The 10149-nt window shown below is 41.3% G+C and overlaps 2 long non-coding RNA genes across 2 annotated transcripts in view; both read right to left on the bottom strand.

The window, feature by feature from the left end:
- Positions 1–1436: 1436 nt before the first annotated feature.
- Positions 1437–7706, bottom strand: LOC123384915. Its single transcript, XR_006596704.1, has 2 exons — positions 5137–7706; positions 1437–4079 (listed from the first exon to the last, which is right to left on the bottom strand). It is a non-coding gene; the product is annotated as an uncharacterized LOC123384915 (long non-coding RNA).
- Positions 7707–8632: 926 nt separating this feature from the next.
- The window catches only part of LOC123384914, a 37911-nt gene continuing 36394 nt past the window's right edge, over positions 8633–10149 (bottom strand). Inside the window, exon 3 of the long non-coding RNA XR_006596703.1 lies at positions 8633–9355. This is a non-coding gene — a long non-coding RNA (uncharacterized LOC123384914). The remainder of the gene's footprint in view (positions 9356–10149) is intronic.

The raw sequence follows: 10149 nt of genomic DNA, 5'->3' as shown, positions 1-10149 counted from the left end.
TCATTGTGATGTGTATTCCCTTAAAATAAAATGGCTTGTTTTATAAGTTTTTAATATTATTTTCTCCTGTCTACAAAAATAACCTCTGCTTATTATAGAGGGGATAAAGAGAAGTGCAGATGAAAATTAAAATACCAGAGATAAGCAATGTCAACTTGCTGTGTAAACTTTTCAGCTGATTTTTAAACATTCCAATAAATTCAATACTTTTCTTTTGAACTCTGACTCCTTTTAGCAAGCAGACTCCCTTTTAGGGGATTTAGCAATAGTGACTTTCTATATAAGGGGCAAAACTAACTTCCCTGATAAAAGGAATATGTTCCAACGATCCAACCATACAGCAACAGTTCAAAAAATATAGAAGATCTGGGGCACCTGGGTGGTTCAGTCAGTTAAGGTCCAGCTCTTGATTTTGGCTCAGGTCATGATCTCACTACTCATGGGTTAGGGCCCTGCATTGGGCTCTGCACAAACAGCACAGCGCAGAGCCTGCTTGGGATTCTCTCTCTCCTCTCTCTCTCTGCCCTTCTCTCTCTCTCTCAGAATGAATAAATAAATAAACTTTTAAAATGTATATATAGAACCATGGATCTCTAAAAAGACACTCTTTTTAAAAAAGACACTTATGGGGCGCCTGGGTGGCGCAGTCGGTTAAGCGTCCGACTTCAGCCAGGTCACGATCTCGCGGTCTGTGGGTTCGAGCCCCGCGTCAGGCTCTGGGCTGATGGCTCAGAGCCTCGAGCCTGTTTCCGATTCTGTGTCTCCCTCTCTCTCTGCCCCTCCCCCGTTCATGCTCTGTCTCTCTCTGTCCCAAAAATAAATAAACGTTGAAAAAAAAATTAAAAAAAAAAAGACACTTAGAAAAGTTACCATCTGAAACTCAAAAGGAGTACAATTATGTCAAAACATATGTGAGGACCTTGGGGAGAGGCAGCAGAGGACAGAGTTGGGTAAGAGAGGAAGGGAGAGGGTCACATGCCCCAGACACATGTCCTACTTCCTGCCCTCCAGATGGCTCTCCCACTTGTAATCGTGTGAGGGAGCTCCTCACCCCCATCCTCACTGTGGGGTAGGGATAAGAAGAGGCAAAGCTATGCCCCAGTCCTTCTGACCTTCCTTCTTCTCACTCTACAAAGCAAAATTGGTATTCAAGTCTTCATGATCCAGTGAGTTAAATAAAATGTAATTTCTGGGGCCTGCAGAGCCTCATTTTCTCACCAGTTTGCCAATTCTTTTAACCAGGGCTGCCTTTCACTTCAGAAATAGAAATAACGAGGTTCATTTCTGAAAGTGTGGCTGAGGTAATATTGCAGCATAAATATGTTTTAATAAAAGTGTAATCAGGTAAGATGGGAAGCCATTTTCGAATATGTATGAGGGCAGGGTACCCTGGGCAAGAAGAGACTTGAAATGAGGAAATTCATGAAGATACGATGTTTCCCAGAATAAACTTTGTTTATTTTTAGCCAACAGAGAACAAATAAAAGCCAGGCCAAATTATTTTTGTCGTTCAATTGCAAACATAGATGACACTGTGTACATAACTCCAAAGATGTGCCCGTATGCACAATGCTGGTAGCTAACACACAGGGCCTCCCTTACATTCTTTCGTTAAAACCCAAGATCCTGGAGCTGAACGTGATTTTTTAAAAATCATCTAGTCCAACCACCTCATTTTCAGAAGAGGAAAGCAAATTCCAAAAAGTTAAATAAATTGCTAAAGATCGTTTCCCTAGTTAATGATTAGAATGCAGGCCCCCATGGAACTTACTGCAATCTTACTTGTATTTTGCTCATGGTCTCTCTATGCCAAGTTCAACATTAAGAGGCTCGCACAAACACTAAATGGGATTGACCTATACAAGGTTGCTGACCTACACCTGTTTTTACTCAAGATATTGTTGTTGCCCACTGTTTCTTTATAACACTATACAATGACATTAAAGAATTAATGACATATACAAAAGATAGAGTAACTACGGTTAATTTTATATGTCAGCTTGACTGGGCCACAGGGTGCCCAGCTATTTGGTTAAACATTATTCTGGGTATTTCAGTGAGAGAGTTTTAGGTGAGATTAACATTTAAATTGACATACTTGAAAGAAGCAGATTATCCTCCCTAGTGTGGGTGGGCCCCATCTAATTAGTTGAAGATCTCAATAAAACGAAATACTAACCTACACCCAAGTAAGAGAAGAATTCCTTCCTGACAGTTCAAACTGAGATATCAATTTTTTTTCCTGCCTTTGAACTCAAACTGAAATATCAGCTTTCCTGTGTCTCCAATATGCTAGCCTTCAGATTAGAACCATACCAATGAGTCTGCTGGTTCTTTGGCATATAGACTCACACTAGAACTAAACTATTGGCTTTCCTGAGTCTCTAGCTTGTCAGTTTATCCTGCAAATCTTAGGACTTTCCAGTCTTTATGATCATGTGAGTCAGTTTCCAATAATAAATAAATTAATCAATGAATAAATGAATACCTTATTGGTTCTAATCCCCTGAAGAATCCTAATACAGTGACTTTCCTAATGTTCAGATGTTGTGTTTCTCAGGTATCTCAAAATGCACATTCAAGGAAATTTTATGAGCTTTTGCCCAGATGTCAACATAAATCATTTGGTGCCATCACCATAGTTCATATACATTAAAGAACAAAGGAGTAGAATAAACATGAACTCCCAAAAGTCATTGCTAAAATGAATATTGTACTATTCCAGTTGTCTTATGTTGATCATCTGAGAAATATTGAGATTAAGTTACTGGAGTGGTAAAATTTTATTACTAGATCAGAAGTTCTCTGGGAAAATAAGTTAGGCTGGAAGTGATTGGCCAGAAAATGGAAAGAGAAAGAAGAGTCTGATAAAAAAAAATAGCAATAACTAGCATTTATTTGGTGCCTACTCTACTCCAGACACTTGGCAATCAATTATTCATCCAACAGATATTATCGAGGACTTTTTATGTGCCAGATATTATTCAGGGTGCTAGGGATACAGCTTTGTAAAAATAGACTTGATTTCCTGCTCTTATGGATCTTACAGTTTAGAGAAGGAAGATAGACAAGTAACAAATGTTATGGAGAAAAATAAAGCAGGGAGGAGACAGAGGCAGTACAACTGGAAGGGATCATAATTTTTGGTAGGGTTGTCAGAGAAGACATTACCAAAACCAAGGTAACGTTTGATAATAGAGCTGAATGAAGGAAGTGAGGGAACAAGTCATATGGGGGACATTTTTCAGGCATTGGAATCAGTAAGTGCAAATGGCCTAAAGCAGATAGATGTTTGCGTGTTCAAAGAACAGCAAGAAAATCAGTGGGGCTGGGGCTGAGTTTTTCGCAAGGCAAACGCAGTAGAAGAGAAGGTCGTAAAAATAATGATAGAAATAGTAACATGATAGTAATAGTGTCTAAGTGAGATAACTGGGGCTCAGAGTGGTTTGTAACTTTCCCACAACTTAGCTAGTAGATGATGGAGGCTGGCATAGACCTAGGTATATCCACCTGGGTGAAAAGCTTTGACTCTTTCCACTTTATTACATTGTTTCTCCAGAAAAAGCTTCAATATTCTCCAATTGTTTTGTGTATCCCTAGCATAGTATTTTCAGTAAATATTTGCCTTTTTTTTTTTACTACCCAACATATCACATATCCTTCCTACTTGGAGGGAAATCCCCAATATGTGAATCTTGGCTTGCCATAATGAAACCAAATGTCCAGACAGTTCCTTCTCCCTAGCCCACAGCAGTTGGAGGGAGAGCATGGGGCCTGGGTCAACTTGATGCCTACACCTAGACTTTGAACCTTGAGGGTGTAGTCCAAAAAGACAGGGTTACACAGCCAGATGGGGTGTCTAGCAATGCTAGACAAGCGGCAGTGTCCAGCAGAGGCAGTGGCAGGAGTAGCACTCTGACCAGAGGTGCCTACAGCAGGACCTTGGTTGTATTGCTTGATTCCTCCCCTTTTCTCAGCCTGGTTTTATCGCTGCTAATGGTGTTGCAAGACAAACGAGGTGAGGGAACATCTCCCTTAGCTCCAATGATGTATTCTTGTTGGGAAAAACTGTTGCAAGACTTTGGAATGGAAAAAAAAAAAGATTATTGAGTGTCCTCTTTAAAATGTTTGTTTCTTTGTTTATCTTGAGAGAGAGAGAGAGAGAGAGAGAGAGAGAGAGCATGAGCACGGAGGGGCAAAAAGAGAGAGGGAGAAGAGAATCCCAAGCAGGTTCTGCACCATCACCACAGAGCTCACGAATTGTGAGATCATGACCTGAGCCAAAATCAAGGGTCTGACACTTAATTGACTGAACCACCCAGGTGCCCCTTGAGTGTCCTCTTTAATGTACTCTTCCCAGCTATCTCTGCCTTTTATCATTTTTGAGCTATTTTACAACTCAGTGATTGTAGAAAGCTGGAAATAATACCAAAGATTCTTCTCCATACAAATACAAATCAGTTGTGTCAGAAAGAATGCATTCCCACTTTCTTATATAATTGTGTGGTACTTTGAATTCACCTTTCAACCAGTTTTAACGTCTCATCAAGTTCCCCCAGTACTTAATGAGTGAAAATCTATGCCATATCATATTTATTTGTCAATTCATTTCATTATTTTTTATCTGCCGATATGTGTATGGTACCTTAGAGTTTTTCAACCAGTAACATCTTACTGGTGCCCTTAACAATTATTAAGTTACGGGGGCCTAAGTGGTTCAGTCAGTTAAGCATCCAGCTTCAGCTCAGGTCATGATCTAGCTGTTGGTGAGTTCAAGCCCCACGTCGGGCTCTGTGCTGACAGCCCAGAGCCTGGACCCTGCTTAGGATTCTGTTTCTCCTTCTCTCTCTCTGCCCCTCCCCCTCTAGGCACTCTGTCTCTCTCTCTCAAAAATAAATAAACATTTTAAAAATAAAAAAATTAACCAATAAGTTAAATAAAATCCATGATGCATGTTCATTTTATATTTGTATCAGAGGCAGGATTTTGCCACTTGGAAATATTCTTTAACAATAATGAATAGGAAAATCACATCACTGTCCTGTCTTTGGCTTGGAGCACTCTCTCTCTGACCTTCACCAACACAGGCATGCACTTCATGAGACTGGAGACCCAGATGCTGGTCTTAGCTCTCACCTTAACCAGTGAGTTAATTCACACAGCTTCCCTGGACTTCGGGTCCTTCATCTTTGAGATAAAGAGGATGAATTCAATATTCTTCAAGATCCAATTCAGCTCTGACTTCTTATGATTGACTGTGTTACATGCCCTTAGGTGTTCTCCCCACTATCTTTTGTGAGTTTTTTGTCCTTTTCCCCAGGACCTGCTGTATTTGGTTCCCTTTAGTTCACTCTCTGCCACAGCTGGGCCTATTTTCCTTCTCTTAATTTCCCAAGGTTCGATTCCTCGATATCCAGCTTCCTGTCTCCCCACATCCCGATCTCACACACACACACACACACACACACACACACACACGAATACAAACCTCTTTATGGGAACCAAAAGACAATAACAAACTTGTAGTTATTATAGGATTACATGGAAGAAACAAGGAATTTCCACTCTGCTTTGCCATTAATCCCTCCAAAAGAACTACCTCAAAACAAAACAAACAAGCACTTCACTAAAAAATAAACTAGTTGAACAAACAAAGCACTTTGATCTCACTACTCAGTTTCACCCAGGGGTAGATAATAATAGCACAAGTGATGGGCGTTCTTTTCTCTTCTTTGTTTCCCTTGCCAGCATCACACTCAGGCTTCCCCAGCTGGGGCAGGAAATGCACATCCTGAGGATCACACTGTAGCTTACATAGACAACTGCTCAGGTCTGCGCAGCAGAACTCAGAAGTTCCTGACTCTTTGCCTGTGCTTCACACAACAGACCAAGAGTCCTTGAGGTCAGTCATCCTCAGGGAATCTGCTCTTACAAAATGCTTTCATGTGTGTTTTTCTGCCAAGTTCACTTAAAAACTGAAATGGTATCTTTTCTATCTAAAGAAAAGATCCAGGAAGAAAGCCAAATTAGATTCTCCAAAGATTTGTTTCTACCAGCAACTTCTGGCCAGTGTGATGTTATTTCTAAGCTTTCTTATGGCTCATAAAATGTCATGGGGTATTTGCAGGTTGAAGGAATTGTGCCAAACAAAAAGGCAGGAAGAACTTCTAGGCCAAGGAAATCCATGTGCAAAGCATGGGCCCTTCAAAGGACCCCAGTGTTCTGAGCATGGGGAGTAAGTCGTTCGATGTGGCTGCAGTAAGGGGGCTGTGGAGGGTCAGGAGGGGGAGGCAGAGAGCATTAGGAGAGGGCAAGCCTGCAAAGATAAGGGAGAGCTAGAATACAAGGGCCAAACTGCCACCTGTACTGTCAGGGAGCTCACAAAAGGAAATCTCTGTCAGATCTGCTACCTTGTTAGTTTATAATTCAACAAAACATGGTGACGTGATGTCTGAAACTTCCCCTTTGAGGTACTCATTCAAATCAATAGCATTTCCCAGAGACAAATACAACATTCGACCCTAAACATTTGCTGGAAAGTATGTCTATGGAAAATAGATGTGTAGTTGGAATTTTTGTTTTTCTCTATGCAAACGTGTGATCATCTTTCTCTCCCCACACCTCACCCTCCAGCATCAAGAACAAATGGAGCAATCGTCAGTAGAAGTAAACATGCATAGTTGCAGTAACTCCAAATACTTTATGGTACACTAACAACCCAAGAATTTGGATCTAAGAACATGATTGTTTTCTGTCAAGGAATTTCAAATACATATGCACTTGATTGATTTTTGGTCTTCTGGGAGATAATATGAACAGGTAATGCTTCAGTTGCCATGTTTAATGACTAGCACCAGACTTTCTGCAAGGGCATGCCTCCCATGCCTGGTCAACTTATGATGAGGAGACCTGGAAAGAGGGACTGCCATCTTGATAAACTCACACGGTTGCCTGAATCTAAAATCTCCGTGCTCCAAGGCACAACTAGCTCTGAAGAGACTCAAGATAGTAGTTTTGCCTTCAACATGCTCCCATCTCATCTCATACCTACCTTCGTTCTCATTCTGTTCCTTCCCCACTGAGGCAACCAGGTATCTCAGTCAGCTCAAGATGCCATAACAAAATACATAGACTGGATAGCTTAACAGGAACTTAATGTCACAGTCTGGAGGCTGGCAACCACAATCAAGGTGCCAGCGGGGTAAATGCATGGTGAGAGCCCTCTCTCCTTGAGTTGCAGACAGCTGCCATGAGCTACGTCTTCACATGGCCTTTCCACTGTGCTCATCAGAGAGAGAAAGAGAAAGAGATCTCCTTCTCCTTTTTATAAAGGCACTAATCTTATCATAAATTCCCCACCCTTACGACTTCATCTAACCTACATGGCCACAACTCCAAATACCATCACACTGGAGGTTAAGGCTTCAACATATGAATCAGGGGACACACAAATATGTAGTGCATTACATTCCACCCCTAGTCCCTCAAAAGTCATGTCCTTTTCGCATGCAAAACACATTCATTCCATCACAATGGCCCCATAAGTCTTAACTCATTCTAGCATCAGCTCCAAAGTCTAAGGTCCAAAGTCTCATTTAAATATTATATCAGGGCACCTACGTGGCTCAGTCCGGTGAGCATCTGACTTCAGCTCAGATCATGATATCATGGTTCGTGAGTTTGAGCCCGGCATCAGGCTCTATGCTGACAGCTCAGAGCCTGGAGCCAGCTTCAGATTCTGTGTCTTCCTCTCTCTCTGTCCCTCCCCTGCTTGCACTCTGTCTCTCTAAAATAAATATACATACATACATACATACATACATACATACATACATACACACATACATACATAAATAAATATCATCTCAGTTGGGGGCTCCTAGGTGGCTCAATCAGTTAAGCGTCTAACTCTTGATTTCAGCTCAGGTCATGATCTCATGGTTGTGAGATCAAGCCCTGCAATGGGCTCAGTGCTGAGAATGGAGCCTGCTTGGGATTCTGTACCTTCCTCTCCCTCTGCCCTTCCCTCACTTGTACTCTCTCTCTCTCTCTCTCTCAAAAAAAAAAATCATCTCAATCAGATATGGGTAAAACTTGAGAGATGATTCATCTTGAGACAAAATTCCTTTCTAGCTGTGAACCCGTGAAACCAGACAAGTGATATGCTTCCTAAGTACAATGGTGGGACAGGCATAAAATAGACACTCCTATTCCAAGAAGAAGAAAGAAGAAAGAAGGAAAGGGTGGTGGGTCCTAAGCAACTCCAAAGCCTAGCAAGGCAAATTCCATCAGATCTTAAGACTTGAGAAATCCTCTTTGTTTTGATGCTCTGCCTTCAGAACTGGGGCAGCAGCCACACTTCCAAGTCTTTGCTAGATAGGAGTTGCACCCCTAATGTACCCCCAATGTTTGGGGTTTGGTGGGGCTCCTAAGGTTCCACAGGGCAGCTGTACTCCTGAGACATGGGTGGGATCTTCCTGGTCCACAAGACAGGCAGCCTTACCCTTTGAAACTGAGGAAAAGACAGCCTGTCTCAGGACCACTGGTGAACATGGCAGTCCTCACAATCTCTGGATCTCCTTCTCGGTCATTCCTTTCTTTCTTTGAACAAAAACACACATTCACAGCCAAACAGGCCTATGGTCTTGTCTTTTAGAATCCAAGAAGTCTGGCTGACTTTCTTCATTTTGTCCCAGCTCTGACCCTTCAGTTCAAACTGGCAGTGTTTCTTCTACAATCCCATAACTTTATTGAGTGATAGTGCATTTATGAGCTTGGTGTTCTCTTTAGAACATGCTTTATCATTTTTTGCAATATGGACACGTGAGAATTATCCAAATTCCCAAGTCTGGTTCCTTTCTATGTAACAATTCCTTCTGCAATTCATCCATCTCTTCTCTCATTTTACTCTTCTTTCCTCTCTCTGTTCTCTCATTCTTCAGTCGTGGGAATCAAGCCACTCCTTCAACACTTCACTTAGAAATCTCCTCAGTTAAATATCTAATTTCATCACTCAACAAGTTCTACCTTCCACAAACACTAGAACACAGTTCAGCCAAATCCTTTGCCACTTGATGACAAAGATCACCTTCCCTCCATATTCTAATAACATGTTCCTCATTTTAGTCTGAGACTTCCCAGAATCGCCCCTAATGTCCATATTTCTAGCATGCACCTCAAAACTCTTCCAGCCTCTTCCCATTACCCAGTGTCAAAGTATCTTCCAAGTTTTTAGCTATTTGGAGGCTGAGAAGTTCCAAGATCTACTGTTGGCAAGTTGGAGACCCAAGAGAACCAAACGTGTAAGTTCCATTCTGAGTCCAAGTCCAAAGGCTAGAGAAGACTGATGTCCCACCTAAAAAAGAAGCAGAGAAAGAGAATTCTTTCTTACTCAACCTTTTTATGCTATTCTGGCCTTTGACAGATTGGATGAGGCTCAGTCAAAAAATGGAGGACAATCTGTTTACTCAGTCTACTGATTCAAATGTTAACCTCATTCATAAACATCCTCACAGACATGCCTGGGTATCATGTTAAACCAAATATCTGGGCATCTTGGGGTCCAGTCAAGTGGGCACATAAAGTTAAGCATCACACCAAGTCAATCCACCTTGACCTGCTTTCTTGTCTTTTCTTCACACGTTTAACTCTAGCTTTACCTGTTTATCACAATATTCTGGTTTTGTCCAATAATCAGAGCCTTTCTAAGATACTGCTTGATTGCCCTAAAAATTACTACTAAGCTATTGATGAGTGCAAATGATTTAACAATTATACTGTCTATTGCATTTAACTTCTCCTTAAGGAAGAAAAAAATTCCTATTGTATTGTGGTAAAATGCATATAGCATAAAATTTACCATTTTAACCATCTTAATATTTTTTTTCATGTTTATTTATTTTTGAGAGAAAGAAAGACAGCATGGGCCGAGGAGAGGCAGAGAGAGAGGGAGACACAGAATCTGAAGCGGGCTCCAGGCTCTAAGCTGTCAGTACAGAGCCTGACACGGGCTCCAATTGACAAACCGTGAGATCATGACCTGAGTCTAAGTCAGATGCTTAACTGAGTCACCCAGGCGCCCCACCATTTTAACCATCTTAAAATGTACAATTTAGTGAGATTAAGTACCTTCCCAATGTTGCACAGCCA

This window comes from Felis catus, chromosome B1 (assembly GCF_018350175.1).
Source record: "Felis catus isolate Fca126 chromosome B1, F.catus_Fca126_mat1.0, whole genome shotgun sequence".
NCBI classification, from domain to species: domain Eukaryota; kingdom Metazoa; phylum Chordata; class Mammalia; order Carnivora; family Felidae; genus Felis; species Felis catus.
Note: the sequence above shows the minus strand (reverse complement) of the source record. Positions and strands in the feature narration are given on the sequence as shown.